The 18512-nt window shown below is 41.8% G+C and overlaps 2 long non-coding RNA genes across 3 annotated transcripts; both read left to right on the forward strand.

Annotated features, from left to right (window-relative positions):
• The first annotated feature begins 38 nt into the window (after positions 1 to 38).
• On the forward strand, positions 39 to 13573 carry LOC104865725. Of its 2 annotated transcripts, none has more exons than XR_781249.1 (3): positions 39 to 108; positions 719 to 847; positions 13204 to 13573. It is a non-coding gene; the product is annotated as an uncharacterized LOC104865725 (long non-coding RNA). The 2 variants fall into 2 exon arrangements; XR_781252.1 differs by lacking the exon at positions 13204 to 13573 and adding an exon at positions 6038 to 6078.
• On the forward strand, positions 6823 to 7772 carry LOC104865730. Its single transcript, XR_781254.2, has 2 exons — positions 6823 to 7167; positions 7570 to 7772. It is a non-coding gene; the product is annotated as an uncharacterized LOC104865730 (long non-coding RNA).
• Positions 13574 to 18512: the final 4939 nt, after the last annotated feature.

The following is an 18512-nucleotide window of genomic DNA, read 5'->3' on the forward strand; positions in this document are numbered from 1 at the left end:
GCACAGGAATTTGGAGGCTGCACAGTTATTTAGGCCATAGCAAAAGCGACCTGATATAGAGGTTGGCAAATTGGGGAAATTGACTAGAAGATTGCCAAAAGAGTTTAGGTAAAATAATTCTTTAGGAAAGAAGGAGAGTGTCACTATGTGTCCTTTTGATCTAAGCCACAATGATGGCACTGGGTAAATACTCTCACTGTGGCTTCCTTTTGGATACTGAATTAAATGAGCATTTAGAAATTAGAGCTACGTCTCGAATGCTTAAGATTCACCTGCTCTTTAGCCCAGAACCCGTACATTTTGTGGTTAGTAACCCCTAGGTATCTCAGCTGTCTTCTGTCCCCTTGATCTCTTCTACTTTCTTTCATACTTTAAGGACATACAGAATGCACCATTGCTACTGAGCATTGCCAGGAAGCGTTTTATTTGTTGCAAGGAATTGTGGCATGGTAGCACCTAGACTGTGTTCCCAGGCTTTCTAGGAAATTTCTCTGCACTTTGCTTTTTGGTCAGCATTTTGGAGGGAAAGACAATTGATCCTTTCAGCTTTGCTGATGCAATTCTTTTTGATGTGTATCCAGTGTATTTTGACATGATCCCTTGAGTCATTGTGGTTTTCAATATTCTTGGACCTATAATGAAAGTCAAAGGGAAGGGAATCTTTGCACTTAATGTTGATTTCTAATATTGATGGTGCATTATCCCGTTTGTGTTTCAGAAGCTACAAAGGAGAAAATTAACCCCTTGGGTCTCAGATTAGGTACCTGTCTTATGGGACTGTGGCTGACAGAAGCTGATGCTGATACTGGAGACAAAAGAATCTGAGGAACTCATCATTTTTATGCAGGTAACAGTTTTTTATCATTATCAATTTTATGGTAAATGCAACAGCTGCAGCAGAATTTGTAGGGTTTTTTGTGTGTGTCTGTGTGTGTGTGTTTGTAAGGCATCTTAGAGAGTGTTTGCCAATTTTCTGTCTCAAAAAAGGTGTCTTCACATCTTGATTTAGCCCTGAATAATTCAACAGAATCTCTAATAACAGACTTGCATGTTGCAAGGCCCCAAAACATGTTGTAAGCTTAAAGAGGCAGCAAGAAATTTAGCATCACAAACACAAGTCAAAGAATCAGATCCAGGAGGTCTTTAAAGGGTAGGACTCAGTGCTTCACACTTGTGCTGGGTGCTTATTTTTGCTAACAGTTTCCTTGTTTTCTGTAGCGCAATGGGTCCTGAAAGGGACAAAGATCATTCCTGGAGGTTAGCTATTGTTCTTAAATCCCTTTTTATGAGAATTCCCTTTTTATTTGCCCCTCTCTCCCTCCCTCTCTATCTCCCTTCCTCTTATTGAGTGCCTACAAATTTCCGCCAATTGTGTTAGGTCTTAAGGTTTTGATGATCCCTAAAAACAAACTTAGACCCTTATTTAGACTAGAATTTAATCTTACTTTGTCTTACAAAAGCCAGATAGCTCTGCTATTTCCTTGGTTTCTGAACTACAACATTGTTTCTGCAACAGTCTACAACAGTGTTCCTCCTCTCTCTCTCTCTCTCTCTCTCTCTCTCTCTCTCTCTCTCTCTCTCTCCCTCTCCCTCTCCCTCTCTCTCTGCGTGTGTGTGTATCCAAGGCCTCATGTATGGCAGGCAAACATTTTACCATTGAGTTACATTTCCAGACCCCATGTTTCCTTGATCTTCTTTGAGTAGCTATTGTTACTTCGTGATTTTCCACCAAAATCATGATGAATTTCTTGAAAACTCCCTCTAGGGGTACATAGAAAGGAACTGGAGAGGCTTGGTTTTCAGTGATTATAACTTTGAAATATATCTTTGTATATTTGCTTCATATGTTTAAACTGGTTGTTATTAGCAAAATTATGCTAACTTTAAATCTTCCCAAGGGCAAATCTAAGATGAAATGGAAAATATATTTTAGTTCAAAATAATCATAACTTTTTCATCAGTTAGGGAAAGAGAATTTTTCCTGACACTGAGGTGCTTGATCAGATTTGGGTTTATATATTTTTCTATATATACAGATCATAGTTTTTCAATTTCATCAAGATTGATGTGGAGGGATCATTTTTTGTTGCAGAGAGCCATTCTGTACATTGTAGCATGCTTAGCCTCAGCTCTGGCCCTTACCCAATAGGTGTCAATACCAATGTTTCACCAACCCCACTGTGACAATCAAAAACATCTCTAGTCTTTGCCAAATGTCTCTTGGATGGAGTATTACTACCCTCCCCTGAGAACCACCGGATATATATTTACATATTAACCCACCTGCACCTTGGTTCATCGAAGTAGAAATAGGATTCTAAATTAAAGTCCACAGATTCCTTGACAAACCACAAAGATTTTTTGGATGTAGGGGCTTCTCGACACTAACATTATTGGTTATAGTGGACAGAATTGTAGATGGGAAAGGAGGAAACCCTACCTCAGTTAGAGGGTGGGACTCCATGGTCTATAAGCTCCCTGCTTCCAACTCACATATTTTATAGTTCCATAGACCAGATTTAGGTTAATAAAATCAGTGTCAGCTTCTTAGGGAATATAACAAATGTCAGTTATGACAGTGGGCCCCACAGTGCTCTTCAAGATATTATGCAAAGTTATGGGATGAGGTGAGTGGGAAAGGTTGTTTGGGGTTTAATTGGCAAACAAAAATCTGCTTCCTAGATGCAAGACATGTCAGCATAAAAGCACACCTAGGACCTTACTTTCTCTGGCTGAAGTTATTAATATGTGTTGATTGATGTCAAAATGGGAATTAAATCATAAATGCGCTTTGGCGCCTCGGGCCAGTGGCTTGGCAGCTTCTTTAGCCCTGTCACTTTGGAGAGACAGCTCACGTGACTCTGCCTCATTTTTTTGATGATTTCTTAAAGATTTCACTTTATCATCATTTGTCTGTGAGTAGGCTTTGCTTCCCATCCTATTAGTAGTGTTTCTGCATTGGCACACTCAGAGCAAGGTTGTTATCTAAAAAGGAGGCCCAGGATGGGTTTCATATTTGAGCAAAACAATGGGGTCATACACTTTATTAGCAAAACAAAATAAAATGTTCCCAATTAGTGTTATTTACAGACATATAACACCGTCGCTGCTGACTGGGGGCGGGTGTGATCCTTTCCCATGGGAGTCCCAAAATTCCTAGCATCTGCTCACAGGCACTAAACAAAACATGGTCTTTCTCATTTCCAAGTTAATCCAATTTGAGTGTAGACTGAGAGGGACCAGAGCTTCCCAAATAGCCTGGCAGAATGGCACACCTAGACTCAGTATCATTACCAGACCACACAGTAGGTTTAATAGCCAGATTTCATGCAGTGGGCCAGAAAGGAGAAAAATCCATGTATGTAAAATTCTTCAAAAGCAGCCACCCTCTTCCTGGACCCTCAGGAACCTTCATCCCAAGTCCTTCATCTCTCACCTGAAGGTGGCACTGACTCTGGCTTCCAGTGGCTTCTTCCAGTCCTCTTTCTGCAGCACTGGTGAAATCCCCTCCACAAACCCCCAAAGGACCATGTAACTTCCTCTCTTAAAATCTATCTTGTTTCTTCTGTGTTTAAAAGATAAAATTCCAATCCAACCTATTGGAATAAACTATCCTTCATTAAATCATCACATCCCTCCTTCAGGCTCACCTGTGCCATTTGAACCACCTGGTCCTCAAGCAATAGCAGTCTGTGGGTAGATTTTTGTCATGTGCCATACCTTCTAAAAATGATGACATTATTTCTTGTGTGGCCCATCTCAGATGGCCTCTTTCCACTGAGGGCGTATTCCTGTTCCTGGTTAAAACATGTTTTTCATTTTCCAGAGGTCCCTCGACAAATACACCCAACTCATAAGATATTGCTGTTTTATCTATTTACATATTTGTTTATCTGTAGAGCATAGCCCCATCAATACCCAAAAATGTCATAGCTGCTCATTAAAGTGCATCAGAGTGAATGAATGACTACATAATTGAATGTAAGTGTGAATAAACAAGCAAATTTTGCTTGTTTACAAATTATTTCTTAAAATAAATTTCCAAGAGTCATTACAGCATAGAGTAGTGAGAGCCCAGACTCTGAACCAAACCTTAGTGTCTCCACTTACTGGCTTACTAACTTGCCCTCCCGCTGCTTCTCCTGCCTTATTTACACGTGGGAGTAATGATAATACTGTTTCTGAGGGTTATTATGGGAATGAACTGCATCAATATATTTAAAAGTACTGGAATCCGGCCCATAATGTTAGCATTACCAAGTCTTCCCCGACTTGCTGTAATGTGGAGGTTCTTTGCCCTACACAATGGAGTCACCAAGAATGACAGGAACAATGGAACAGAATACAGATCTTGGGGCCCCGATTCAGGCCAACTAAATGAGACTCTCTGGGAGTGGGGCCCAAGCGTGAAGTCACTATTAGAAATCCCAAATGAAGCCACTTGAATAAAGCATTTGTTTAGAGAGGAGAGAACTGGGCAAAAGATTTTCACAGCAAGGTGGCGCAGCATGCAAAGGGTAGGGGCGACAAGGACCCATCAGCAATGTGGAGCAGAGGTACAAGTAGTTTCACTTGAGCCTAGAGTGGACAGGCAGCCCAAGGGAACTGTGGTCACATGTGAGGCACTCGGTCTCTAGCAGAGACGTGGCACTGAGTCAGGAACTACCAACTTCTTCCTCTGCCTTTCAACTTCTGCTTCCCTGGAAGAATCCAGCCAAAATCCGCGGGCAAGATGGCCGAGAGACCCAAATTCCCAGGATCAGCTTCTAAGAAGTCCCAGAAGAGGAGGAGAAGGCCATGGAGAGGCTTGAGGGTCACGAAGAGGAAAAACTAGCACTTCAGCATTAGCAAAAATAGTCTAGGTGCCTCTGATGCAGTGTAAAGACTGCCTTGGTAGAACCCCCAGATCAGATCTTGCTTCAATCCCTCCTGCAGCCAGGCAAGACAGCCAACCAAGCCAGGAGGCACACAGCTACCTTTCCCCATCTGGGTTTCTCTGGAGGTGCTTCCCGTGACAGCAATGTCAGTACCTCTGCTAGGACTCCAGGCTCTGGGGGGATGATGGCCAGGAAGTACCCGGGCCATCGTAGGTGCCTGGTCAGACAGTTTGATGCCCTATGGTTCAATATCTTTCATTCTGGCAACCTGAGGGCTGGGAAACCGGGAGTCTCTGTCAGTGGAAGTTGTAATGTACCTCTTCTGGCTTGGGAAGAATGCTTACAGCTTTTGCTTTTTTATTTGGACCCCAGCAAACATGCCAGAAGAGACACCAGAAACCTCCCCATATGTCAGATCATGTGACTCTGCCTCATTTGCATAACACCATGGTGGAATCTGAGGGCGGAAGGGTGTACCGTGTCCCCCATAAAGCCTTCTGCTTGCCTTTAACCCACCAGCTTGCTTTCCCATCCACTGTGTCGGCACATGTAAGAAGACTTCATTTCTGCTGCTTCCTTTCCAAAAGGGGGAAGATATAAATCACAGGCGCAGAAGTAACTAGCAGTTGTGACATTTTGTTACAGAGTTTAATTACATGAATCATAAAATATTGCTACAATTTTCCAAACTGTTAAACCTTAATTAATATGAACCCACAGGGACCACCTTGATGGGTCTAAATATTCTGAATCACAACTCCGACAGTAGTGCTTCCATTTGCCTGAAGTGCTTTGTAATTTGCAAAACGTGATTAATTATTAGAAATGAAACCAGACAAATTAATTTAATATAAATGAGGCTGTACATGGTTTGATGAATTCTTTTTAATTACGTATATGTTATTTTTTCAATAGTTGAACAAAGGACCCTATTCTTCTCCTGTGTGTTCATATTCATTAATCTCATTAGCAGAGTATTAATATAATTTTATCGCACATTCCAGAAGTACAGCACATTGACAAACCATAATGAATCGCGGCATTTGTGTCCTATCACTACATTAATTTCAAGACATGCCTGGCTCATCTGTAATTTACTTTAAGACTTAGCCGAAAATGAGCTGAATAAGCGTGTAATTATGACATCTGCTTCTTTTCAGGTACCTCTTTGTAAATCAGTGACAAAGGAATAGCAGGCTTAAATATGTGTTAACACTTGGATAGCATGTATAATTGCAATATGGCCATGTGTAATGAAGATTAAATTAGACTGTACTATACCTGACATGTGCACGAACATAATTGACCAACTCATTGTTACAATAGAAGCAACTGTAAAATATCAATATTTAAATTGATGGAAATGAAACTAAGAAAAGAAGATGCCATGGATAGTGGTCAACAAGTCACCAAGAAGACCCTATCAAGACAGAATGCCCAGATTCTAGATTTTCAACCTCTCCTTTCCTTGTGTCTGATGACAGTTGCTCATGAATTTCATGACATTTTCCAAAAGAGTCCAGTTCGGATGTCATGGGGGCACAACCTCACGCTGCATATCTTGTGTGCTCAGCACTTTTGCCCAGGGCGCTGAGGTGGGCACCATGCCCAAAGTTCCCATCAGGCACCTCAGGCAGGGAATTAGAATTTGGTGATTGAAATCCAAAGATGCCACATGATTAACCCCAGATTTTTCTGAGCAAGAATCCTAGAAAGTCAAATGATCCTGGGAAACAGGGCAGCTCTGGAATTAGCTCCGAGGGAAAAATTAGAAGGAAAAGATTTCATAAGCTGAAGTCATCTGACGCCCATGCAGAATTGGAATAAAGAAGAAAACAATGTGTATCTTCTATCATCATTCTTCCCCTATTTTCCTGAAAATGAACTCTCATGTCATCCTTTAGGATTTATCTAATTTTGACTAGGATTTCTCACATGCCAAATCTGCCAAACATCCTGGGTATTCCAGGGCAAAATGGTGGCCCCACTTAGCTGTACAGATGGTCTCTCTCTCTCTTCTGGAAGCCCCTAAGTATTTGCCTGCAGAGCTTGACAAGAGCCAAAGAATATTGCTTTTGAGTTTAACAAATTCACCAAAGGAATTTGGGGCTATATCTCAAAACAATTTAAGGAGTTGCCTTACTTAATGAAACCCCCATGCCAGCCTTTTTAAGTTGATTGTAAGGACACGTGAAAAGGATCTAAAAAGATGAAAAGAACCCAACTGCACTGGAAGATGCTCCTGGTGAAATTCTGACAGAGGGATGTGGTACAGAGCTGACAAAAGGAGGTGGGGAGTGTTGTTTATATGGGTCAGGGTGTTCAGATTTTCTAAAGTAATCTTTTTGAAGCTGGGATTGACTTATTTAACACTTAAAGATACCTTCTTGGAGATAATCAGATATCTAGAATGTCATTTTGATGGAGCTATTAAAAGTCAGACTTTGAAAGAAATTTAAAGAGCTTCTCTTTGTGTGTTGCTCAAAGTATGATTTCAGAAGTCAGAATTGTTTGATCACCTGAGCAATCTGATGAAAAATAAATTCCCCAGATCCTACTCTGGAGCTCAGAAATCATAAACTCCAGCAGTGCTATTGGGGAATCTGCATGACTGACTAAATAAATAATAAAATAAAATAAAAAACCTCCTAGTGGTTCTTAGTATACAACCCCTGACCTTCATATTTTACAGAGGATCAATCAAAGAGTTTGAGAAAGGAAAGGTACAGGACAGAGCTAGGACTAGAACTCCTGGCAGTCCCTTTCCTGGACTTCTGGTCCTCAGTTCCCTAATATTGGGAGTGTTCATGGGACATCAAAGACAAGGGCTGAATCTTTGTGATTGGCTCTCGACAGCATCATTTGGTCACCTGAGTTGGTGCTTCACCGTCTTTGGTAAGTGGATGACATAATGTTAATTTTCCCTGTGCACTAAGGGATGTAAGCATCTCCTAAACTCAGTCTTTCAGACAAGCAGCACTGTACCTAGATCAGTGGAAAGAATAGTCACAGCGTTGCCAGCTACTTAAGCTCATTTGTCCCAAATCATCATCTCCTTGGTGGGCGAGCATCTTTTCTAGTAAGGAACAGAGGAGAGGGGCGGGCAGAGACAATGTAGATATCTAACTTGTTTTATCATTGCCAGCCATTTTCAGCTCTTCTTTTCTTTCTTGCAGAAAACAAACCATCCCGGGGCTGGCATCGCCATGTCCTGTCACTTTTTTTTAGGCTGAAGGATGGTGGGGGAAGCTGTTTATATCTTAAGCTCAGGAAGCCACTTGTCTAAAAGGGGGAAAATGTTTCACTTTTTAGTGCTGGTTACAACGGGAGATCTTTCTGCACAGTTTTGGAACAGTAAAGAAAAACATGACTTTCCACTTGCATTGAGTAGTTTTTCACTGTCAGTCTTTGTTCATTTGTTTATTTTTCTCCCACCTGTCCATTCATTTTCCAACCCTTTCCAAATCCTCCTCTATGCCAAGTGCCATATTGTACTAAGCATTAAAATTACAACGAGAATGATAGAAATAGATTTGGTCCTCTACGGGAGTCACTTACATATGACCTATATGGCTCTCTGAGGCGATGTGAAATAAAACAAGCATACTGGATGGGCTGTTTCCCTTCTCTTAGAAGCCCACTAGCAGGTGAGCATCTAGACTCAAGAGTGTATGAAGGATTCTTTCAGGATGCGCATTCTTTCTCTGCCCTTCTGTTGTCCCTCTTCTTCCTAAAGGGCAGTTCACTTGTGCAGGAGTGAGTGAGAAGTCAGTGCATAAGATCATTTTGAATAATTGATCCATGCTTTCTACATTCTGGCCACTTCTGCCTGTCAATTCTACATGAAGTTCCCATGCCAGCATTTCCCTGCTTGCTTCCTGAGATGGAGAAGGTTCCTTTCATCTGCTTTTAGTTTCTCCCACCATTTCTTTACCGCTTACTGATGTGATTACTGGTTTAACAAATGCTTGCTGCTTACTGTTTATACAGTAAGTAATGGCAAACTTAGTACAACATTCAATGAGTGGATTTCATTTCTCATTTAAACTTATTGTTGAAAGAAACCCTGTCTTGGCTCTCGCTCCTTAGTGACTGAAATGAAGCAAGCAAGCCAGCTAGTATCTGCATGCAGAGGGGGTGAGCTGAATGAGACAGACTATCTCAACTAGGATTGGCTCAGCTCTGATATGGTGACACATAATACAAGAATCCCAGTGACAGACTACAGTAAAGACTCCATTCCACATGGCCAGAGAAGGTCAATTTATGCAAGCTGCTGTTGCCATCCAGAGAGTCTGAGTAACTTCTTAAGGATTTGGAAGCATAAATTAAAGCCTCTGTCTGGAGGTGCAGCAACAGTTGTAGGGAATGTTCTTAGATTGTACAAGGCCCTGGACTCAATCCCTGGGTTAAAAACTAACCAACGTCACCAAGAACAGAAACAACCCCAGCCCCTATTCAGATATGGCCCATGTCAATCCTACTCACAACTCATGGTCCAGAGCTAGTCCTATGGCTTCACTCTTCTGAGAGGCCAGAAAGCACAGCCTTCCACAAATCTGGGATAAAGAAGATACGGAAGATTAGGCAAGTGACACTACTGACATGCACTGAGAGTGATCAGAGATTAATCATCCGCATTGAACTTTCAAATCTGCTTGCCAGCATCAGTTCCAATCTGAGTAAAACATGTTGCTTCAATCTGAATTTCTTTGCTGAAAATTAAACATCTTATCTGTCCACAGAAACTTTCTCTGAGCACTTATTCTCTGTCCATAAATGAAAATGGAGTTTGTTGAAAAATATGAATTAGAGTCAGCTGAGCGTCCACCTGGCCTGAAATCATCTTCTCTTGTGTATGGCAGAGAAAGGAGGGGCTGGACTTTGGTTTTGGATACTTCTTCTAAGACTAGCTGCAAATCAGCAGGACAAATAATATGATAGTGACTTTAAGGTGAAGATGAGTGGGGGTTTGTGCTCTTTGGAAAGTTCTTTGAAACCATGAGATTCTTTAAACAAGTCACCTCCTGACAGAGGGAGCTATTTCTGCCCAGAAGAGGGAAGGTTAATGTTTTTCATAATAATGGGTTTCACCCTCATGCCACAGATGAAGCCTTCTGCAATTGTTTTCTCTCTCTCTCCTCTGGGCTTGCCTAGCTATCTAAAAGTCACAGCAGTGGGAGGGAGCCAGTGGGAAGTCACCATGACATTCCAAGCCAGAGCTGCTGGCCTGGGCTTCTGTGCACAGAAAGGTCTATGATATGGCTCTAGAAGATGTCTTTCTGTACATAGATAGTCTTCATCTTTAAAACTCCTGACAAGCCTGTGTGATCAGAATGCAAAAGCAAATGCTGCATCTCAGATACTGCTGTCCAGGACTATAATTTTATGTAAGGACTTTGGAAAACCATAGCGACATATACTATGGCCAAGCATATGCTTTATTTGTAATTCCATTCCTAGATATATGTTCAGTATATTGAATATACATGCTCTACCAAAAATTTATTCAAGGTTAAAAGGTTCATAGCAATACTAGTAGACACAGATGCCCCCATCTAGAAAGAAAGGATATGAAATCAACAATTGAATGAATAAGATATGGTACATTTATATAATATAATGCTGTGTCATAATGAAAATATTGAACAAGTTCAAGGTGAGTTTTCAGATATAATGTAAAATGAAATAAGCCAAACAAACAAGCAGGAGTACCTATAGTATTAGTGCACTGACATAAAATACAAACAAGGCAACACTGATCTGTAGTGATGGAGGGGCTGGAGATTTAGCTCAGCAGTTCCACCACCTGCATTGCAAGGGCAAGGACCTGAGTTTGATCCCCGGTACAAAAAGAAAAGTTCTTATAGTGATGGAGTTAAGAATAGTAGCATCTCTGGTGAGAAACAGGGGCAGGTAGGAGACTTTGGGGGTAACAAGATGTTCTCTGACTCTACCTGGATAGTAATGATGGGAATATAAAAAGCACACAGATAGAAGAATTTACTGTATATATGTTATCCTTCAATTAAAAAGTGCAAAATTAAAATACCTGTGCTGGTTTACCTAAATAACCCACTAGCTTAATCCCTGCAGACCAGGCAAACACACAATGATGCATGTGTTTGTGTGTTTAAGTGTGTGCATGCGCATATTCACAATCAGCTATGTGATCTGGAAATTTAGTAGCTTAATCAGTAAGCTACTTGCTCAGTCTGTCTGGAGAAGTAGCATGGGGCTGAAAGTTGGAGGTTGTCTCCTCCCCTGGGAACAGCCTAGAACAGGGAACAGAATGGAGAGAGGGAAGAGCAAGTGAAGAATTCTGAGATGGAGGGAGCACGGGGTACACGAAGATCAGTAAATGGGCTGTGGTTGGGGAGAAGCAGCTGGGATCATTTGAGGTTGAAGGAGTAACAGGATATGCAGTGCCAGTCTGGTAAGCTAAGAGAAGAAGCTTGCTTTTATTCTGAGTCCGTCCACAGACAGTCAAAGGTTTTTAAGATAGAAACTAGTGTTTTAAAAACAATACCCTGCCTCAGTGAGTTGCTTTAATATATTATCTCTGTTACAGTTTAGACTCCTGTGCCCTTAAATTGGTGGAAAAAGAATTTTGTTGGTGGAGAGAACTGATTTTGCATTTTAAAAAATAACCTGCAGGAAAAGGGAAATGCGTGTATTACCTGGCCAACTGGGGTGCACTTAGAGACAAGGTTTCCCTTAGGCTTCTGAAAAGGGAGCAGGGAGACCTGGAAGTTGGTAAGATGCTAGGAAGTGACCAGTGAAAAAGATGTGGTAGTTTAGGGAAAATTAGCAACTTCATGAATGAAAATGCTTAACATTCCATACAAAGTGTGATTATTGTGATATACCTACTCCTCTCCCATCCTCAGAAATTCAGGGAAGGCTGTTCTCATAAATATTTTGGTGATTTAGATGTTTGTGGATTTAAGAGGCTCCAATTCATGTTGGAATGAAGTGGTCCAGACTAGAGTAAAACACATGGAAAAAGAAGTGCCAGTAGGCAGCACGGCCCCAGTGCTTTCAATGAGTCTGTGATATCATCTGCAATATAGACTTCAGTCTCGGAGAGGGCATGGGATAGAAGACACAGCCATATGATTTCAACTTCCAGAGTCAAAAATCCCATGCCACATCCAATCTTATTTCATACCAGTCAAATTAATAAGAAATGCATTTCTCAACCTAGCAGACAACTTCTTGGTGTACAGTGGAGGTTAGGCCAGCTGAGAGGTCAGAAGAAGTAGCTTCTAGTGCCTCTGCCCAGTGCCAGAATTCCTGGGCAGTCAATCTTTACTCAGTAAGAACTATGTCACTCAAGCCAGGTTGAGGCTGAATGCCTGTGTGCCTCTGAATCAGTGTCTCCACAGGCCTCAGGACACACAGGAAGCTTGTGGCTTTCACAGCTTTCTTCTTTCTGCTTTCAAACTGTTACCTCCTTCTATTTACTAGAGTTTTATTTCTGTAGGTAGCATATAGTGCACTCAAGAGGATGTTCATATTTTACATTTATAAAATGCACATAAAGACATCATGATATCATACTTTTACAAAAGTTTAATCACATTTTGTTGCCCAAAGATTATATCTAGTTGACAGATTGGAGTCCCTGTGGTCTGACATTTCCTCTTCCATTTAGAGATGATAGAGGGTGGTGGTGAGAAGCCCAGACTCTGCAGCCAGTCTGCCTGGGCTCAGAGCCCACTCCCTGTCAGCTGAGTGACCCTGGCCAATTCCAGCACCGTGCCCTGCCTCGGTGTTCACATCCGAGACAGGGGAATCACTGTGAAAGCTATCTCAGAAGGTTTCTGCAATGATTAAATCACAATGTATTTGTTTATTGACATATACATATTCTAAATGATTTCATATGTGATATATACTATAAAATTTATATAATAAAGTACAATAGATATAAAATTAAGAGTTACCTCATAAGATTTTTGTAAAGATTAAATGAATACACTGTATACAGACCATATATAATATATATATACACATATATACTGTACATATACTATATATTCTGAATAATATATATATATTCATTCATATATCTTTTTCCTAAGTGGTTATACATGTTGTATGTCTATGGGTTACAGCATATGTAATTACTCAGTGTATATATGAATCATACATATATGTTTTACACATGTGCATACACACATATCACTTAGATGGTAGCCTGGGCAAAAGTGTTTTGTAAGTTTATGCAATCAATTATTACAATTTATAGCTCATGTGTTATTGACCCAAGCAAAGAAGGAATGATGATATCTGTTTTTTTGTTTGCTTGTTTTTGTTTTAGTGGCTAAAAACTAGAGAACAACCTCATTTCCCTCCCTTTCACTTTTGGGGCTGGAGTCACACCTCAGTCTTTTCTCAAGACACATCTCAGAGGACGGACACCAGAGGAAGGTTGCCTTTTATCCACTGCTAAAGAGAAATATCAAACAGTTCAAATCACTGGATAGGTAAAGAAAAATAAAGAGGAAATCTAAGCATCTCTCCAGCGCTCTGAGGCTGGAGTCAGGACGGGAAGTTGTGCAGGCAGCAGACATGGCTGTGAGCTGGAACAGAAGGCCTGTGTGAGCGCAAGGGCCAAATACTGCATCTCATCGAGCAAGTTTAATAGGCTCGGGGGGCCTCGCATTGAAGTTGGAACACATCTTAAAAAGGGAGAGAAATAAAACTCTGATCCACTGTGTAGCGGGGATTATTCTTTGCTTCAAGTTTTATTTGAAAGAACTGAAAGACAAGGTCCAGAAACCCTGGACTCTGACTTGGTGAAAAATAATCAAACAAAGCATTTATTTTCAGTCACTTCAAAGGACTTCTATGATGCTGAGGTGAGAAAGAGGCCGGAAAGCAAGGGAGGAGGCAGCCTTGCCTGGGTAGGCTGGATGAGGGGGCTGAGGAAGAGAGAGGAATTGATGGAGAGCAAAGTCCTCTGTTCCTTCAGAAGGGATGGCTGATGCCTGCATTGGGAGAAGGATGTAACTCACTTGCCTGCACTGGACGAGGCCACAGCCACAGAGAGGCATGCTACCTCCATAAAGGGTTGGGCATTTCCACTGCCCGATATCTACGTAAGAGGCTTAGAGTCAAACCCTGAATGCCTTTGGCCTAAGTGTCTCCCTCGAGGAGTCTGTGGGGTCGTAAGGATGCCTCAAGATAGGACTTTGCTATAAGAGCAGTGGTGAAAGCACCATGTCAGTGGCCTCAAGCTACAAAGAGAAGTACTTTGTAAGCCAGTTGACCTGCTTGTGGTTCTTCTGTATTTATTTCCTCTTCACAAAACCCAAGCAGACACTGCAATATACCATTCAGATCTGTCAGTAGTACCAGCTTTGAGGGTGTGCAACCTGTGGGGATGCACCGGGTCCATTGCTTAGCAAGTCTAGTGCACTGCTGTCTCCACCTTGAAGTCATGGTAATTTTTTAACAAGATGCCCTGTAATTTATATAGCAAATCCTTCGATCCACTTAGGGACTAAGGGGCTCATTCCCCAACTGTGGGGAGCATGGGCTAATGACAGATCGGGACTGAGGCCTTGCTCTTGTCTAAAGACCCCTGTCTTGCCCAAGATGAAGCCTTCTCCCCAGAGGCAATACAAAGCAGGATGGATTTGAAAGTGCAAAGACCCAGCCTCCTTGCCTCTGACTGGGAGATCTGGAAAACCCATCCTCATTCTGGAGCTCCCCATAGGTGAGGCTGACACCTCTGGTGCAATTGCGTCGTAGGTGGACATCTCCTTCTGTGCGGCTCTGTGCTCCTCCTTCTCTTACAAGTCTCATTCACATTCACTGCAGGGCTTGTGTATTAGTCAGCTTCCCATCACTCCAATACCTGACATAAACAACTAATAAGGAGGAAGAACTTATTTTGGATCATAGAGCTTTTATTCCACCATCACTTAGCCCAATGGCCAACTCCTCCTATTAGGCCCTACCTCCTAAAGTTTCCACTACTTCCCAATATTTGGAGACCAAGCCTTCACCACATTAGCTTTGGGGGGAGATTTAAGATCCAAATCACAATGACTCTCCAAGAAACCTCCTGCATGAAAATCTCCATCTCAAACCCTGTCTCCAGAGAATTGGGGATACAGACACAAAATCTTTCTGCATATGTGCCACTGGGAATCATGGAGAGACTCTGGGGTCCAAATGTGACTCAGAAGCTAGCATGTTCATGGTGGATATAATCAGTGAAAGGTCCCTAGGGCAAGGCAGAAAACTGGTGTCAGAGAGGTTAATAAACTGGTCCTTGCTGACACACAGATGGTAAGATTTTGAGCCAAGATTCAAACTTAGATTTCCTGGCCCCTACTTGGATTGTTTTACAATTTAGGAGAAGTTATCACAGTTCTAACCCTATGGAAACCCTCACAGTGTCTAGCTAAATGTGTAAAGGAGTTATAGAGTATTTCCTCCTTTTGTGGAATTATCAAATACTTTGTTATATTTTGCTGTTACTCCATGAACAGCCAAGAACTCAGACTTTCTTTGGAGATTCTGACAAAACTGAATGAATTTCCTCACCCACAGTTAATAGGACACGCAGCATCCTTCCAAATCTCTCTAGATTCATCAAGGAAGAATCTGAACCATCAGCTTTACCTGAGCACTTGTCCAAAAGTGACTGAGCCAGACTCTGAAGCTGGAGGTCAGTGATTGTGTCTTCTTCAGGCCTTCCTGGGAGTTCTCAGGCTTTAAAATTCCCTGGTCCAAAAATGGATCTTGGGAACTTGACTTGCCAGATCCTACTCTGAGCTCTGAGCTCTTGCTAAGAGAACAAGAGGTTGTTATGGCCATTTCCTGAAGTCTTTGTTTTTTGCAAACTAAAACCAGCAATTCAGCCCATTTTCTCTATGTCCCCCAATGCCATTTATACAATGCAATTGAATGTAGTACATCTTTTTAAATGTCAGTGAAAGAAAAAAGAAAACAAAACTAGGAAAGTGGAAGGGAAGATTGTCTCACATAATGACCCATTAAAAACCTTAGCTTACTGTTAAGCATCCCAGTTCCTCAGGGTTCCTAACCCACAAGAAAATGCCTCTGGTTTTCTCTTTTATTCCCATCTTCCAGCCAGGTAACCACTTCATTATCTTGAGCCTCGTCCCTTCTTGTTTTCCAACTTTCTTCCTCTCCTACTCATTTTAAAGTCATTTAATTTCTTCCTTGTTTATTTGGAGGCCCATCTTCATTTCACTCAATAGTTATTGCTTCAAATCAATACGACCCACCAGGAGGAGAATGGTGTTGGTCATTACAGCAGCTCTGATCCCTGTCACTTGTAGACCAATTTCTACTCCTCTTACAGCATCACCTACCCAGGCAGGTGCTGCTGCCACTTCACTGCCCAGTGTATTCCCACCAACTTGGACTGACTTGGACCTGTGCTCCGAAGAGTAGCTTTGGCTTTGATATTCTCTGAGGCCAAGACATTAATGAAATCACGCTTTGAGCTCTCTGGATCCCACAGAACCACAGATCTTGAGAATATTATATTCAAATCAAAGATGTCTAGGTAACCTTCTCTGTACAGAAAAAGAACAAATCTTTGTCTTAGCAATTCAAGCCCTGGACAAACTGTAGAAGTCATGCATTGGGACGCCTTAGTTTTTGTTGCCCTTCTCCACTTATTCCATGATACCTCTCCAATCACCAATATCTTGGTTCTCTGTGCTCTTGCCCGCTCTCTATAAGCATAAGAAGGACTCACCTCTTCCCAGGGCCTCTTTCCTTCAAGAGAAAAACAACAAAATCTCTTTGTACCCACTTGTCCTAACTTTTCTCTAAGTAAAAAGCTGATTTAGAACTGTTGGTTCTTGCCTGTAAGCCTACACTGGGAGGCTAACACGGGAGGATTACAAGTTTCATCCCAGTCTAGGGAATTTAAGGACTCAGAAAGACTATTTTAAAAAGGGAAGTGGGTACATACATAGCTCAATGGGAAAGGCCTGGGTTCAATCCCAAGTACTGCGAAAGAAAACAAAACATAAACTCAATGAATTCAATATATAAGACCAGAGTAAATCTCTACTTGAACCTTTAGCTGGCTCAGGAGGTCCTTTGAGAATCACCTTGAAGCCCTGGTCATTCTTTGAGTGTTCGAATGTGAGGCAGCACATCACAGAGTGTCTTCAGGCTCAGCATGCCCACGCAAGAACTTGAAACCTGGTTCCACCTCCTGCTACCTGTTCAAACTTAGATAGATCCCTTCTTCTCTCTATATCTTAGTTTACACATGTATGAATTGGACAGAATAATGGCATTTGATGAAAGCAGTAATTACTACAAGAAATTTAGAACTCAATGAAAAGAGATTTTCATCACCATTATGTTCATGGATGGCCCTGTTGATTGGGGTTGGCACTCTAGTGACTACAGGAATGCAGAAGTTGCTCTAGAATATAGCTTCATTTGAGATTATGCAAAGCAGCTGAAGCAATTTTATGCTGGTCTGGAAAGCAAGGGAGAAATCTGAGTTTTGCACATTTGGTGCCTGGCTTCAATAGGGCCTATTTTTTCAACATTCTGGAGTTCTCTGCCCAGCCAAACTGCCTTCTCTGTCCTCTGTCTTCCTGCCTCTTGCTGCTCTATAGATGGCTCTCCCATAGCCCTTCTGGATGTGCAGACACAAGGCATCCGATGAGAAATGAGTGGTTTGTTGTGATGACAACTCAAACCACAGTGCTGTCAAGATGCTCTCCCCAAGGCGCCCATGGGAGCAGGATGAAGCTCCACAGCCGCCCTCTAATTTGTATCATACCAGTCAAAGGCAGAATGATTCCCACATGAGTGAGAACCCTTTTGTTCACACACTCACTGCCCATTGACAGAATTCTTTGACGTGGCCAACTCCAGAAACACTTTCAAGGGTGATGATTAATTGTAACCAGTGAGAATAGTGAAGAAACTAGCTTTGTACCCTACCGATGAAAACACAGTACCCGGAATAGGGAATTACTATATTCCACCCCAATGCCAAATGTCCCCTCTTGCTCTGGCTAAAGTAGTGTGACTGAGAAGCTATTTAATAGTGGTAGAGCTACTGTTCATATAGCTTACTTAGCTGGAATCATGTCAGATTCTGTGTTAAAACTTGCATGGGTAACTTCTCTTGGAATCTATCTTAGCTAATTTCTCATTGCTAGTTCAAAATACCTGACACCCACAAGTTAAAGGTGGAAAGGTTTCTTTCAGCTTATGGTGTTTACAGGTTTCAGTCCATAGTCAAATGGCTCCAAGGCAGGGTGGCATGGCAGAAAGACATCACAGAGGAGAAATAATCCATGGCAGGGCAGGTAGGAGACAGCAAGCTGGAGAGACAGGCCTCCCTTTCCCTTTTATCCCATCCAGGTTACAAGTCTTTTGGATGGTGCCACCCACAACGAGAGTAGGCTTTCCATTATCCATACCCAGAACTATGCTAAACCAATTAGGTATCATATACCCTTAATCTCAGTACCACTTACCCTAGATCCAACCACCTTTGAAAAGCCCCACCTGTGAGTGCATGAGGCTTTAAGGGAATATCTAAATATGAGCCATAACAGAATCCCAATTCTTGTCTTATGAGATATCTAATATTCTGTTCTTTCTTTG

This window comes from Fukomys damarensis, unplaced genomic scaffold (genome assembly GCF_012274545.1).
Source record: "Fukomys damarensis isolate Sample0158 unplaced genomic scaffold, DMR_v1.0_HiC HiC_scaffold_32, whole genome shotgun sequence".
Classification (NCBI taxonomy): domain Eukaryota; kingdom Metazoa; phylum Chordata; class Mammalia; order Rodentia; family Bathyergidae; genus Fukomys; species Fukomys damarensis.